General features: G+C 44.7%; 1 long non-coding RNA gene across 2 annotated transcripts; it reads left to right on the forward strand.

The window, feature by feature from the left end:
* The first annotated feature begins 8 nt into the window (after nt 1–8).
* LOC106732978 (uncharacterized) lies at nt 9–16,038 on the forward strand. Of its 2 annotated transcripts, none has more exons than XR_012896942.1 (4): nt 9–883; nt 12,960–13,055; nt 13,298–13,566; nt 15,744–16,038. It is a non-coding gene; the product is annotated as an uncharacterized LOC106732978 (long non-coding RNA). The 2 variants fall into 2 exon arrangements; XR_012896943.1 differs by having other exon boundaries at nt 9–718.
* The last annotated feature ends 330 nt before the right edge of the window (nt 16,039–16,368 follow it).

Raw genomic sequence — 16,368 nt, forward strand, 5'->3', positions numbered from 1 at the left:
AGAAAATCCAATTAAGATTTAAACTCTGGGAGGCGTCCAAGGGGGCATATACAGCTCTTTCATTGACCTGGGTTCCTCCTCACTGGGAGCTGCAGCAGAATAGGATTGCACCAGCTTATCTTGTATCCCAGGTTACAATACTGAGCTCATTCCCATGGGTTCTACAGATCAGGTGATGGCACAAGCCTGTCCTTAAAAAGAAATTCCTTCAGAGCTAACGGCTCATGGGCACAATGCTGAGGGATCAACTATTTCAGAGGAGATGTTGGAGGAACCAATGCAATGGAGCCAAAAGGAGAGTATCTGGGGTTCATTAGCACTGACAGTTCCAAATCAACCAGCATCTCCTCCCACACTGCCTTCAAAGAGTGTTGACTTCTAGTGCTTAGGGGACACACATCTGATGGTTAATGGATAACTAGGTCAAGCTGCCTGGATCAGAAGAAGCTTTGTTTTGAGGTGAATCTTGTGCTCCACAGAAGCAGACTGCATTGGGGTCCGTCTGGATCAGACAACAGATTTCTGCGGAACACCATTTTGCTGAACTTAGTGGCCTCTGGAAGCTGCTAGAACTGTAGGAGATGATTTCTTCAGCTTCATTTTGAAGAACTCTGATCTTGAGTTGGAACAACTTCCTTCGATGGTTCGAGAAGTGTTTATATCAGGACTGGGATTTTGGATCAGACTCTGGAACTGATGGAGGCTCAGCAGCCACATGGTTTGTATGTGGCTATTTTAGGAGAAGCCACCCAGATTCACATTTTACTACTGTCTCTTGCAGGAGCACATTCCAGAGTGGAGTTTTATGGTCATCTTTGGCAAGGCCTTGCAGGCATCACAGGCCTATGCTAAATGCCTTTCTCTGAGAAAGGAGAACCAAAAGGTACTTTTCATGCCCAGCTTTAGGAGGAAACATAGTGAGGCTAAGAGGACACTTCTTAAACCCTATTTTCCGACACAACTCCACCATCTTAGGCAAGGCCTGAGATGAAAAAAACAACAACAAAAATTGATGAGAACTAGGAAAAAAATCAAACTAAGACTCAAGTTTACACTACGTCTATTCACTATTTACAACTATTATATGGACACAAAAAGGGAGAGAAAGAGAAGTTGGTTCTGTGACTGTCCCAGCAGGTGGACAGAGAAACTGCCAGAGAGCACAGAGTATTTATACATGAGGGTATGAAATGAAGGCCACTTGGGATATGTGCACACACTCTTTAACAGCCAACTACTATCCAAATTGCTTCTTTGGCCACATAGGGTGTGTCTACACTGTAAAATTGCATAGCTTATTTTGAGTTAATTTCAAAATAGTTTATTTCATAATTTGGTGCTGTCTATACAGTGCGAATTTCAAAATAAACCACTATTCTGAAATGGCCCTTAATCCTCATGGAACAAGGTTTACAGAGACGTCAGAATAGGGAGCCCATTATATTTTGAAATAATGGGCTTGTTTCAAAGACATGGAATAGCTATTTCAGGATACTGGAACTATCCCATAATAGCACCGCAGTATAGACAAACTCATAGTTAGACATAGGATACCTATACGGGGGCTCTGTGGAGGCTGTGTTACAAAAGAAAAGTACACTTTCAATTTTTTTTGTCCATCAACAGAAAGAAAAGCAAATCCTTAACTCAGTATTAATAAGTAAGGGGAAAGAAAAGCTTATAGAATACTTAGGTAAATTATATGGCTACATCTACACTACAGAGTTTTTTCAGAAAAACTGTGTTTTTTTCCGAAAAAACTTCACTTACGTCCACACTGCAATCGAGTTCTTTAAAAAAAAAAATCAAAAGAACAGAGGGGTTTTTCTATTGGTAAACTTCTTTCTACGAGGAAGTAGCAATGGCAGTAGCAATGCTGAGAAGCATCTGGGAGTTATGGTGGACTGGACTGGGTTACCTGGGGTGGGGGCTATGGAATCCGTGTCATTAGAGAATTTTAAGAGCAGTTTCCACAAGCATCTCACTGGAGTGGTACTTAGTCCTGCCTTTGTGCAGGAAATGGACTAACGTAAATGCCGCCAACCCTATATGCCCATTCCTCAAAGTGGTTTTGAACATAGTTAATTTCTCTACACTAAATGGTATATATCTCAGCATTGCAATTTTATGAGGCAGGAATGATCAAGAGTGAATACCCAAAAGTGAGAGATGTTATTTAAAACAAAAATGTTTGCAAGAGGGCACTGGAGTAAGGGTAGGAAAAACTCTATGTGCCACATTCTGCTTGAAACTGTACAATGCTCAGAAACTTCAGAGGGATAGTCAAGTTAGTAATTGGAAAAATTTAAGAAACAATGAATAGTCTTGCAGCACCTTAGAGACTAACAAAACATATAGATGGCATCATAAGCTTTCGTGGGCACAACCCACTTCTTCAGGTGAATGGAATTTACTTAAAGGTCCAGTTTCTAAATAAATAGGGGATGGAGTAGAGGGAGAGAAGGAAAAAGAAGAAGCAAAAAGGGGGAAAGAAATAGTCAATTAGAGTGTCCATGCTACATGAAGCTGATAGTACTTTCTCTAACTGTTCTTAAGTACCCATTATTTGGTTTTTTATGTCATTGGGATGTGGAATGTAGTGGGCCATTCAGCCAATGTCTTTGTTCATAACTCAGGGTATGTCTACACTACAAAGTTAATTCGAATTAACGGATGTTAGTTCGAATTAACTTTGATAGGCGCTACACTAGCGCTCTGCTAGTTCGAACTTAATTCGAACTAGCGGAGCGCTTAGTTCGAACTAGGTAAACCTCATTCTACGAGGACTAAGCCTAGTTCGAACTTACTAGTTCGAATTAAGGGGTGTGTAGCCCCTTAATTCGAACTAGTGGGAGGCTAGCCCACCCCAGCTTTCCCTGGTGGCCACTCTGGCCAACACCAGGGAAACTCGTCTGCTCCCCTCCCAGCCCCGGACCCCTTAAAGGGGCACGGGCTGGCTATGATGCCCGTGCCAGGTGCAAGCCTGCCAGCACCCAGCCCGCAGACCCTGCACCTGGCACGGCTCGAGCCAGCACTCCCCCTCTTCCCAGGACCAGGCTGGCGGCTCCTGGGAGCTGGCCCGGGACTGCAAGAGGCAGGCACCCGCCTGGTCTAGTGCAGACATCGTGGACCTCGTCCACGACCTCCGCACTAGGTACAGGAAAGTGGCCGTCTAAGGCAGGAGAGCTGCCAGCCTGGCCACCCAGGAGCAGGTGTGCATGAAAATCAAAATCAGGCCCCGACCCTGAGCCCTGAGCTTACAATGGCCATACTGGGTCAGACCAAAGGTCCATCTAGCCCAGTAGCCTGTCTGCCGACAGCGGCCAACCCTAGGGACCCTGGAGGGGATGGACCGAAGACAGTGACCAAGCCATTTGTCTCGTGCCATCCCTCTCCAGCCTTCCACAAACTTTGGGCAGGGACACCACTCCTACCCCCTGGCTAATACTACTCCACGGACCCAACCTCCATCACTTTATCTCACTTCTCTTTAAACTCTGTTCTAGTTCTAGCCTTCACAGCCTCCTGCAGCAAGGAGTTCCACAGGTTGACTCTTTGCTTTGTGAAGAACAACTTTCTGTTACTAGTTTGAAGCCTGCTACCCATTCCTTTCCTTTGGTGTCCTCTAGTCCTTCTATTATGGGAACTAATGAAGAACTTTTCTTGATGCACCCTCTCCACCCCACTCATACTTTTATAGACCTCTATCCTATCCCCCCTCAGTCTCCTCTTTTCTAAACTGAAAAGTCCCAGTCTCTTTAGCCTCTCTTCATATGGGACCTCTTCCAAACCTCTGATCATTTTAGTTGCCCTCCCCTCTCCCACTTCCTTTTCCCAGTCTCCCCCTGTTTTGTTCAATAAAGAGAGATTCTATTTTTGACCACACGTTTTCTTTATTTTGTACATCAGGAAGGGGGGCTAGGGAAGGGTAAGTGGAAGGAGGTGAGGGAGGAATGGGGTACGAGCCCACGATGGGGAGGACTGGGCTGGCTCTGCGGGCTTCTGGGGGTGGAAGCTCTACTGCAGCCCCCCAATTGCACCCTCTCCCCAGATGGCAGCCTGCGGCAAGTGCAGCCGGTCTGATGGCCGAGTGCTGTGATGTGCCCAGTGTTGGCACTCAGTGCACTCCAAGACAGGACTGCTTTGCAAGCGGGGCACCCCTGAGAACTGTCTGTCTGGGGTGGGGGTCGGGACCCTTTAAGCACAGCCCTCGGCTAGCCTGAGGCAGCAGCTCCATGCTCTAAGTCCTCATCTGATGCCCTGCCGGCACTGCTTCCGGCCATCCTTAACCCTGGTTCAGGGTCCACTTAATGTGGACATGCTAGTTCGAATTAGCAAAACGCTAATTCGAACTAGTTTTTTAGTCTTGATCCGTTAGTTCAAATTAGCGCTGTAGTGTAGACATACCCTCAGTGATAGAAATCAAACTTGTAAATGCAGTTAAACTTTAAGGCTTCCCTGTGAAGCTGGTTTTTTAAATAGGTCTGAAACAATTCAGTGACTTTGAGATCCATTAAATGAGTGCCCAGGCAAGTTAAAATGTTCCCCAACAGATTTCTGTGTGTTGCCTTTTCAGATATCTGATTTGTGTCTATTCATTCTTTCTTGTAGAGACTGTTCAGTATGGCCAATATACATGGCAGAGGGGCATTGCTGGCATTTGATGGCAAGCGTCTGATGTGGTGGTTTATATGGTTAGGTCCAGTGATGATATCTGTTGTATATCTGATGTGTGGACAGAGTTGGCACCGGGGCTGATTGCAGAGATGGGTTCCTGGATGATTATGATGGATGTGTGCTGCGTGGTTACTGGAAAGAATTTGTTTTAGGTTAGAGGCCTGTCTCCTGAGGCCTGTGAGAGTGAGGGGTCATTTTCTAGGATAGGTTGTAGATTGTTGATACTGCATTGAAGGGGTTTAAGTAGTGGACTGTAGGTGAGGACAGGTGTCCTGTTTGTTTTCTTTTCTGAAACTGTCTTGAAGTAGCTGATGTCTGGGTACATGTCTGGCTCTTTCGATCAGTTTTTTCACTTCTCCGGGTAGGTATTTCAGTTTTAAGAACGCTCTATATAGATCCTGTAAGTGTTTGTCTCTGTCCATGGGATTGGAGCAAATCCATTGTATCTTAGGGCTTGGCTGTATGCAACAGATTGAGAAATGTGTCTTGGATGGAAGCTAGAGGCATATAGGGAAGTGTAACGGTTGGTAGATTTCCGGTATAAGTTGGTGGAAATATGTCCATCATGTAATTGTACTGTCGTGTGACGGAAGTGGATCTCTCGTATGGACTGGTCCAGGCTGATGTTGATGGTGGACTGGAAGTTGTTGAAATCCCTGTGAAATTCTTCAAGGGTCTCTTTTCTGTGGGTCCATATGATGAAGATGTCGTCAATGTGATGTAAGTAGAGTAAAGGTGCTAGGGGGCAAGAGGAAACATTATTCAAGGTCAGCCATAAAGATGTTAGCAAATTGTGGGGCCATTCGGGTGCCCATGGCTGTGCCGCTGACTTGAAGATACAAATTGTCTCGAAATTGGAAATAGTTGTGGGTGAAGACAAAGTCGCAGAGTTCTGTAACCAGGCGCACAGCGGTGTCATCAAGGATGGTGTTCCTGACAGCCTGTAATTCATCTTCATGTGAAATGCTGGTGTTCAAATAGACCTTTGACAGAACCATCAGGAATATATGTTATGTGGGTTAAATATCCAGAAAGGCTGAGCCTATTTTTCCTTTTAGCAGGTAGAGATATGAGTAGAGGCAAAACTATCAAAAACACCAGGGTGACGTGGGAGTTTAAGGTCCAATTTCAAAAGTGACTTAGGCTCCTTGGAGCTAAGTCTCACTGAAAGCCAATGGCACTGTGGCCAAGTGCATAAATCACTTTTGAAAATGGTTCTTAAGCTCCTATGCTCTTGAAAATTTTATCCTACATCAGATTTGTACCCACATTCTGAGATGTGTGCCTGCAGCTGAATTCCAGGTAGCCAGTTTGGATATGCAAGCAGAATCTTCAAAAAGGAGGCTTTTCTGCTGAAATGCTGGCTCAGTATATATGTTTAACCCAGCACCACTGCTGCAGAAACACTGAATTGCTTGCCATCAGGAGTATGTCTAGTTCAAGCTGGAAGAATGTTTTAGTGCAGAAAGCATAACCAGAGCTAATTAGTTAGTATTTGTAAAGCACTTTAAAGATGAAACATTTTACTTAACATAGATCAGAAATAGTGAGTCCTCCTCAGGCTACAGCCAGAAAAAAATAGAAATTTCTCTTGGTTAATATTTTACCCAACATCCCTGCCACAGCTGGCTTTTTACCTACATGGATAGCTCTTAAAAGTGCAACAGTCTGAAGTCAAAGCTGTTGAAATTCTGTCTAGTATGGGACAGTAAAAGATAACATTTCAGACCAGACAGCTGAGCCAATAAGAGCAAGAAAGAGGATTATGGTAAAAGTGGCTCTTTAGTTTTCTATATCTAAGTTCAAATATTGCAAAAGAAAAGTTATTTAAGTTCCAAGCATCTCCTGTTCGTTTGCTTTTTTACACGATACATGCTAAAGCATAATGCCAAACTTAGCTGCTCCTGTCCCACCCAGCTGCCAGTGTGGGGTTATAGACTTCGCTGCACTTTAGAGATCTTTAGCTACCATATTCATTTATTTGGCTGATTAATTAATTTGATTTCCTTGTGTTCCCTTAGCCTAAAATCAGTGGCAACTTCTTCTCTCAGATGTAAAAAACAAGTTCTAAATGTGTTTTAGCTCAGGGACCTTCAAGCAGTACAGAGAATGGCCAGAAAGAGTTGATGGCCACAGCCAGGAACCTCTTGCACAAACCATACATAAATTATGTACCTTACCCTATGATTTAATATCTGAATTAATTCTCTTCCTTCAAACCCTTCTTTTTCCCACCCCACCACCAAAACCCTTTTATTATAACATACTATTTTATTGAAATTCTAGGCTTTTCAAGATGCTCCGTTTTCATAACTTATTCTTTGCTTCAGGTCAAGACATGTCTTGCTAAGGCTCTCTCGTCTTACACAAAGCAAAAGAAAATTATTTTCTAGCCAGCAAAAGAAATAAAGACGCACAAAACTGTGCAATCAAATACCAGCCATAATTTAAGTTTCTGAGTTCATGCAATTTTGTATGATTCACGCAGCCTTAATACTCAAATAAATCTAAACTCACTAAAGGCTCACAGACTTCCTGTAGCCAGACCTCCCTCCCTCCCCGTAACATCCATCTTTGCTTGCTTGAAAGCATGCAGGGCACACAGAGCAATAAAACAGCATGATCTTTGAAAGCCTTGAAGCAGGAGGCTCAGATATGCTGGCTCACCCAGTGACCCTGGACAACTGTAAGCAGAGATAAGAGGGTGGTCAAACTAATCGCTGACCAAGAGGCTGCCGAGGAGTGCCCTTGACTGAAACCCATGTTGATACGATCACACACTCGTCCGGGGGGGGGGGAGGGGAATCTCCCGCCCAGCAAAGAATGTCCAGTACTCCTAATTTAGCTCTCTCTCTCTCTCTTACAAGTGTAAATTATTTGAAACTCCCTTGTAAGAACTGGCGCCACAAAACGGACCAGTACAATTTGGCATCTTAGATAAGAAAGAGGATACGGGCCCCTACGGGTATAAAGATGGGTCCAGCAGCACACTCACTCTGAGCATCAATCTACCATCTATCTGCTGGTTGGGTTAGGTGTTTGTCCTCCCGAGGTTCCATGGGGACGTCCACCTCGTATTCGTCTTTCCGAGGAATTGAGAGACCGACCCTAGCAAATATAGATCTTTAAATGGTTACAAAGGAAAAAGGAGGATAGAAAATAATGGTACCAAGTGACAGCTTAATCTTTAAAGAGCTCTAACACTATGTATATACTTAAACAAAGGACACATACAGGTACAATTTTTTTTTGTATCCTTTGGTATATATGGTTGTGACTACTTTCTTCCACTATTTGATCTGAGGAAGTGGGTCTGGCCCACGAAAGCTCATCATCTAATAAACCATCTTGTTAGTCTTTAAAGTGCTATATTGTCCTGCATTTTGCTCCAGTGAAGGAGCTTCCACAACCTCTTGAGGCAGACAGGTATGTCTACACTACCACCCTAGTCTGAACTAGGGTGGTTAATGTAGTCATACGAACTTGCAAAAGAAGCCCGGGATTTGAATTTCCCGGGCTTCATTTGCATGTTGCCGGGCGCCGCCATTTTTAAATGTCCGCTAGTTCGGACTCTGTGCCCGCGGCTACACGCGGCACAAACTAGATAGTTCGGACTAGGCTTCCTATTCCGAACTATCTGTACACTTCGTTCCACTAGGAAGCCTAGTCCAAACTATCTAGTTTGTGCCGCGTGTAGCCGCGGGCACGGAGTCCGCACTAGTGGACATTTAAAAATGGCGGCGCCCGGCAACATGCAAATGAAGCCCGGGAAATTCAAATCCCGGGCTTCATTTGCAAGTTCGTATGACTACATTAACCACCCTAGTTCGAACTAGGGTGGTAGTGTAGACATACCCCCAGTTCCATGGCTTACTATCCTCACAGTTAGAAAGACATGACCCCATGTCTTTTTCAGAATCACCACTTCCTTGGTAGAATCGCCCATACTGTAAGTCTGATCTGCATGCTTTGTTCACAAATGTTTACATTAACATTTGGATCTTAAAACACATTTTGTCTGTCCACAGCCAGCTTACCACACCAGCCAGATCACTCTGCATCAGTGACATCTTGTATTCATAATTGCTTTACATGAAGAATTTCCTTTTGCTTTGCTTTTGGTACCAGACCTAAGTCCAGACATATTAAAACGCTGAGCCCTTTTCACGTGGATACCTTTTACTTACAAGGTGTCACATACAAAATGTCATAATCCTGCCAGCCTTTTCCAAACGTATCCTCTGTCCGCCTGTTTGTGGGTTTTCAGGCAGGCTGATGAGGTGCTATGTCAGGAATCAGTGAAGGTTTCCCACAACCATTTGTAAGGTTGAGTCAGGTCAAGCCAATCTCTTGAATGAGTCCACCCAGTTTCTTTGAAGGCCCATCAGTGTTAATCCCCTCCCTACCTATCATCTCTCATTTGCTATCAAGCTGTCAAAGCTCGCCTCTGGCTGGACTATGGATGGCACAAACAACAAACCCACTCCCATGATGCCTCACTCCCTTGAGAGGTGCTGCCTATAAACATCTGCAAAGCTACTTCATTGTTCACCTTCAAATCTCTCTGCAAAACTCTCTGTGGTGATACTTATAAAATCCTGAAGGCTAGCCTGTTGCTGTGCAGAGACATCTGCCCATCATGACCAATACTGTTTCATTGTTTACTTGTTCTCCTTTACCTGTTCTCTTTTGTCTTATACTTAGATTGTGAGGTCTGGGAGACAGGGATGTTATCCTCATTCCACCAAGTTTTTGTTTCTCATCAGATCTTATCTGTATTTTATCATCTTCCATCCTCTCCTCCTTACTAGGACATAGCAAATCTCTCTTAATAGACTCTCCCCTAAAGGACAGCTCTGTCCTTCTCACATGCTTCTCTGCACCTGTTGGCTTTCTCCCAGCCCATAGTTTAAAAACTGTTTTACGAACTTTTTATTTTTAAGTGTCAACAATCTGGTTCCATTTTGGTTTAGGTGGAGCCCTTCTTCTCTGTATAGGTTCCTTCTTCCCCCAAAAGTTTTCCCAATTCCTAATAAATCTAAACTAATCCTCCCTACACTATTGTCTCATCCACACATTGAGATAGTTATTCACCTTGGTGCAGTAACTGTCGTTCTTCGAGATGTGTGTCCCTATGGGTGCTCCACTGTAGGTGCTGGGCTCATTCCGGCACCACAGATTGGAGACTTTTCCATAGCAGTATTCATCCAGACCGCACGTGCGCAGAAGGCGTCTTGTGGCGTTTGCGCTCTTTTGCACACACGCGGTCCGGCTCCTGCCAGTTCCTTGAACCCACCTTGGAATCTGAAAGACATAAGAAGAGACTCCAAAGCAGGGAGGAGGGCAGGTAGTAGAGCACCCATGGGGATACACATCTCGAAGAACAACAGATACTGCACCAAGGTGAAGCAAAATACAGGACTATGTAGCACTTTAAAGACTAACAAGATGGTTTATTAGATGATGAGCTTTCGTGGGCCAGACCCACTTCCTCAGATCAAATAGTGGAAGAAAATAGTCACAACCATATATACCAAAGGATACAATTTAAAAAAATGAGCACATATGAAAAGGACAAATCAAATTTCAGAACAGAAGGGGAATGGTGGGGGGGGGGGAGGTGAATGTCTGTCGGCTAATGATATTAGTGATAATTGGGGAAGCTATCTTTGTAATGGGTAAGCTAACTGGATCCTTTGTTTAGACTCAGATGTAAAGTGTCGAATTTTAGCATGAATGACAGTTCAGAGGATTCCCTTTCAAGTGCAGAGTTAAAGGGTCTTTGTAGCAGGATGCAGGTAGTTAAGTCGTTGAGACAGTGTCCTTTCTGGTTGAAATGGCAAGAAACTGTTTTTTCTTTGTGATCCTGTCTGATATCTGTTTTGTGGGCATTGATCCTTTGGCGAAGTGTCTGAGACGTTTGTCCAATGTACATAGCAGACGGACACTTTCGGCACATGATAGCATAAATTATATTTCTGGATGCGCAGGAATATGTGTTCTTGATCTTATAACTCACTTGGTTAAGTCCAATAATGGTATCAGCAGAATGAATATGTGGACAAAGCTGGCAACGGGGTTTGTTGCAAGGGAAGGTACCAGGGTTAGTATTAGTGTGGTATGTCCTGTGGTTATTGGTAAGAATCATCTTGAGGTTAGGTGGTTGTCTATAGGAGACTATGGGTCTGTCTCCCAGAGCCTCTTGGAGTTTGGTATCCTGTTCCAGTATAGGCTGTAGTTTATTGATAATGTTTTGGACAGGTTTAAGTTGGGGGTTGTAGGTGATGACAAGTGGTCCAGGCTGAGGTTGATGGTGGGGTATAGGTTGTTGAAATCTCTATGGAATGTCTCCAGTATTTCTTGGCCATGCGTCCAGATCATAAAGATGTCATCGATGTAGTGTAAGCAGAGAAGGGGTAAAAGGGGACGGGAGTTGAGGAAACGTTGTTCTAGGTCAGCCATAAAGATGTTGGCATACTGTGGGGCCATGCGTATACCCATGGCTGTGCCGCTGATCTGGAGGTATAAGTTGCACTCAAACTGGAAATAATTGTAGGTGAGAACAAAGTTACTTAAGTCTGCTATCAGGTTGGCAGTGGTGTCCTCTGGGATAGTATTTCTAATTGCTTGTAATCCGTCTTCATGTGGGATGTTGGTGTATAGAGCTTCTACATCCATGGTGGCAAGGATGGTGTTATTGGGGAGGTTATCGATGTTTTGTAGTTTCCTTAGGAAGTCAGTAGTGTCTCGGAGACAGCTGGGGGTGTTGGTAGCGAAGGGTTTGAGAAGAGAGTCTACATAGCTGGATAGACCAGTAGTGAGCGTGCCAATACCAGAGATGATGGGACATCCGGGGTGTCCAGGTTTATGGATCTTGGGAAGCAGATAGAACAATCCTGGTCGGGGGTCAGAAGGTGTTTCTGTGTGGATTTGTTCCCGAGTAGCTGCGGGGAGGCTTTTAAGGAGACAGTGTAGTTTCTTTTGGTATTCCGAGGTGGGATCAGAGGAGAGAAGTTTGTAAAATGTGGTGTTCGAGAGTTGTCTGGTTGCCTCCTGGTTATAGTCAGCCTTATTCATAATAACCACTGCATCCCCTTTGTCAGCTGGTTTGATTATAATATCCAGGTTGTTTTTGAGACTCTGGATGGCATGGTGTTCAGCGCGGCTGAGATTGTGTGCTGCTTGTTGTCATTTGTGAATAATGTCAGTCTGTGTGTTGTTGCGGAAGCTTTGTATATAGAAATCCAGATTGTAATTCCGACCGTCAGGGGGAGTCCATATAGAATTATTTTTCCTTTGGTGTTGATAGGGGGGATCTGGTAGGTCAAATTGGTGTTTATTGGTGGTTTGGAAATATTCTCGGAGGCGGAGGCGGCGAAAAAAAGCCTAAGGTCACCACAAAATTGTATCCAGTTTGTGGGGGACGTGGGGCAGAAAGAGAGACCCCAGGACAAGACGGACTCTTCTGCTGGATTGAGTTTGTAGCTGGAGAGGTTAACAATATTATCCGGTGGGTTGAGGTAGTTGCTGTTATAGCCTGTGGTATGAAGCAGGTTAGAAAGTTTATTGTCTATTCTAACCTACTATATACAAAGCTTCCGCAACAACGCACAACTCTTGTGAAGTTAGCTCTAGGTGGCAATGGAAGAGGTACACATTGCGCAGAATAACATTCAGCTATACATGAAGTTATGATTTTTGACACACATTGAGATATTGGCTCGCCTTTAGATCGCTCAGCAAGTTTAGACTATCAGTAGATCTGTCTCTATAAAAAGCAGGTGCCCTACAGACATCTGGGATGTGGAACGATGCTTCACATAGTGAGGTGTGTGGTTTAGGATAAAAAGATGGTAAGATAATTGGCTCATTGACATGGAATTCTGAGCAGATTTTGGGAATGAAGGCTGAATGGTGTCTCAAAACTACCCCATCCTTGTTAAAGATCGTATATGGGGACACTGCCATGAGAACTGATATCTCTCTGACCCTGCAAGCCGATGTGATGGTGAAAAGAAAGACCACCTTCATAGTCATTATTTGTAAGGAAATTGTAGCCAGTGGTTCAAACGGTGGTGCGGTTAAGGCCCCAAGTACTATGTCCAGGTTCCATGGTGGGGGGGACAGGTTTTCTAGGAGGATTTCACTTTGTAAGGTCTTTGATGAACCTTTTGGTAGTGGGATGGGCAAACACTGAAGTGTTATTGATGGATTGTCTGAAGGCCAGCGATTGCTGTGAGGTGCACTTTTAGAGAAGATAAAGCCAAACCTGTCTGTTTCAGGTGCAGGATACAGTCGAGGACGAGATGGAGAGGGATTGAATGATGTTCTGTATCATGTACGGAACACCAGGAGGCAAACCTGCGCTATTTGGAAAGGTAAGTGTTTCGGGTGTTCTGCCTACTACTGTGGATCAGTATGTCCTTGACTTGTGTGGAGCAGAGGTCTTTGGATGCATTTAGCCAATTAGGAGCTATGCTGTGAGTTGTAGGGTGTGCACTTGGGGATGAAGCAAGAACCTCTGGTTCTGGGTGAGGAAGTCTGGGAGAAACCAATGTTGGCATGCCCATAAGGGTGTCACTAATATCATGCTGGCTTTGTCCACCTTGACCTTTTCCAGGACTTTGGCCATGAGGACTGTGGGAGGAAAGGCATCCAGGAGAGGCCCGTTCCAATTGAGTAGGAGTGCGTCGCCCAAGGATCCCTGACCTACTCCTGTTCTGGAGCAGTAATAGCGGCACTTCTTGTTGCGATAGGTCGCAAAGAAGTCTATGAGGGGTGTCCCCCACCATCAGAAGAGGAGATGAAGGACTCTGTCATGGAGCTCCCATTCATGATCCGGTATGAAGGGCCTGCTCAGGAAATCTGCAGCAAGGTTGTTGACTCCGGGTAAGTAAGATGCCACAAGTGTGATGTTGTTTTGAATGCACCAATTCCAAAGTCGAATTGCTTCTACACATAGGCTGCATCTAGACTGGCATGATTTTGTGCAAAAGCGATTGCTTTTGCGCAAAATCTTGCCACCTGTCTACACTGGCCGCGAGTATTTGCGCAAGAACACTGACTTTGTAATGTACAAAATCAGTGGTTCTTGCGCAAAAACTCTGATGCTCCCGCTCAGGGATAAGCCCTCTTGTGCAAGTATTCTTGTGCAAGATGGCCAATGTAGACAGCCACGTTAATTTCTTGCGCAAGAGAGCCTGATGGCCAAAAAGGGCTATCGGAGCTTTCTTGCGCAAGAGAGCGTCTACACTGGCACGGATGCTTTTGCACGAAAGCAAATCTTTTGCACAAAGGCACATGCCAGTATAGACGCTCTCTTGCGCAAATACTTTTAACGGAAAAAATTTTCCGTTAAAAGTATTTGCGCAAAATCATGCCAGTCTAGACGCAGCCATAGGGAGCTAGAACGTGCTCCACCTTGATGACTGATATAGTACATCACCGCGATGTTGTCTGTGAGAATCTTGACTGACATATTGTGAATATGGTTGTGGAAGTGCCTGCATGCGTTGAAGACCACTCTGAGTTCCAGGTTTATATGGAACGAAGTCTCCTGAGGCAACCATCGACCCTGGACCGACATGGTGCCCATGTGCACGCCCCAACTTATGAGGGAGGCATCTGTGGTGATATGGCATGAGGGCTGTTGTTGAAGAAAGGGGACACCAGCAAGAAGATTTTTGTGGTCTGTCCACCACTTGAGGAAATGCAGGACCAAAGTCAGAGGTGTCACTGATCTGTGAGCATTGTGCTTTGTGTGGTTGTACACAGATGCTAGCCAGTGTTGTAGGCTGTGGAAATGCAGCCTGGCATGATGGACTGCATATATTGTAGCCACCATATGCCCCATGTGTTTTAGGCAAGCTATTATCTGTACGGTAGGGCTGTATCATATAATGTCTATCAAGTTCCGAACAGCTTGGAACCTTTGAAGGGGCAAATAGACCTTGCCATAGTGGCGTCTAATCGGGCGCCAATAAATGCCAGCTCCTGAGTAGGGTGGAATGTTGACTTGTGTTCGTTAACTAATAGCCCCTGGAAATCGAAAGTCCATTGTGGTGATATCTACCATAATAGATGTCTCAGTTGATCAATGGCCCTTTAGCAGGCAGTCATGAGGTAGGGAAATATAGTTACTCCTTCTCGACGTAGATGCACCGCAACTACTGCCAGGGTTTTTGAAAATACTGTGAGGGCAGTGGACAGACTGAAGGGCAAGTCCCAGTACTGGAAATGGTCTATGTCAACTGTAAACCGAAGGACTCTCCTGTGTGCAGGATGAATCGTGATATAAAAATACGCATCTTGAAGGTCAAGAGCAGCAAACCAGTTGTTGTGATCTAGTGCAGGTATTACAGAGGCAAGAGTCACCATTTTAAATTGTTGTTTTTGGAGATATCTGTTTAATTTCCAGAGATCAAGTATTGGTCTCCCTCCACCTATTTTCTTTTGTGTGAGGAAATAGTGGGAGTAAAACCCTCTCCCTTAGAACTCATCTAGAACTCTTTCCATTGCACCTATGGAGGGTAAATGGTTGACCTTGTTGTGCAGCAAGTTCTCGTGAGAAGGGTCCCTGAAGAAGGACGGGGTAGGTGGGGTGGTGGAGGGGATGGAGAGAAAGGGTATTGTGTAGCAGGACTGAATTATCTCAAGACTCACTTGTCGGTGATGACAGCAGCCCATTGCTAGTAAAAGGGCTGCAGACGATGGTAGAATAAGTGGGTGCTACGGTGCATGTTCCTAGTGTGTGTGACTGTTTGCATGCTCTCGACCGAGGAGTCAAATGTGCTGCTTGTTGACAGGTTGAGATTGTGTGCAATTATTTTGGTTACGGCATCTCTGAGGTCTTTGTCGGGTGTGGTATTGATCAAAGCCCCGTTGTTGATGTTGCCAATGTTGGCTATTATAAGAATAATCATAACGCCTCCAATAAGGGGTATAATGACGCCTCCAGTACGAGGGAGTGTACATCCCCAAGGTGTGTAAGGTCGTGTGTGAGTCTTTACTTGAATGAAGCATGCTATCTGTCTTCTCTGTGATAAGTCCTCCACTCTATTTTGCAGGTCTCTGAGGACTCCTGCTGATTGAAGATAAGAAACCCGTCTCATCACCACTGCAGTAGCCATCAACCGAGCTGCTGTGTCCGCTACATCCATGGCTATTTGGAGCCCTACTCTGGCGGAAGTGTACCCCTCTTGTACGATGGACTTCAATATGGGCCTCTTTGATTCAGGGAGGTAGTCTAAGACCGATGTTAGCTTGGTATAATTATTGAAATTATGATTTGATAAATGTGTGACGTAATTTGCTATCCTAAGCAGGAGCGTTGCAGACGTGTACACTTTCCTGCCAAATAAATCCAGCCTCTTATTATCTCTGTCAATGGTGGAGTTTTTGTAGTGCAGTGTTTTTTATCTTTGTTGAGCAGCATCAACCACCAGGGAGTTGGACTGGGGATGGGTGAATAAAAATTCCATCCCCTTAAGCAGCACAAAGTACTTCTTGTCCATTTTCTTACTGGTGGGCAGGGCAGATGCAGGGGTTTGCCAAATTTCATCTGCTACTTCAAGTATAGCTTCATCCAAGGTAATGGCTATCTTGGAGCTTTGTGTTGGCTGGAGATTCTTGAGAAGATGGTGTTGTTTCTCCTATATCTCTGCTAACTGCACTTCCTGGCTGACCGCCACC

This window comes from Pelodiscus sinensis, chromosome 20, assembly GCF_049634645.1.
Source record: "Pelodiscus sinensis isolate JC-2024 chromosome 20, ASM4963464v1, whole genome shotgun sequence".
Lineage (NCBI taxonomy): Eukaryota > Metazoa > Chordata > Testudines > Trionychidae > Pelodiscus > Pelodiscus sinensis.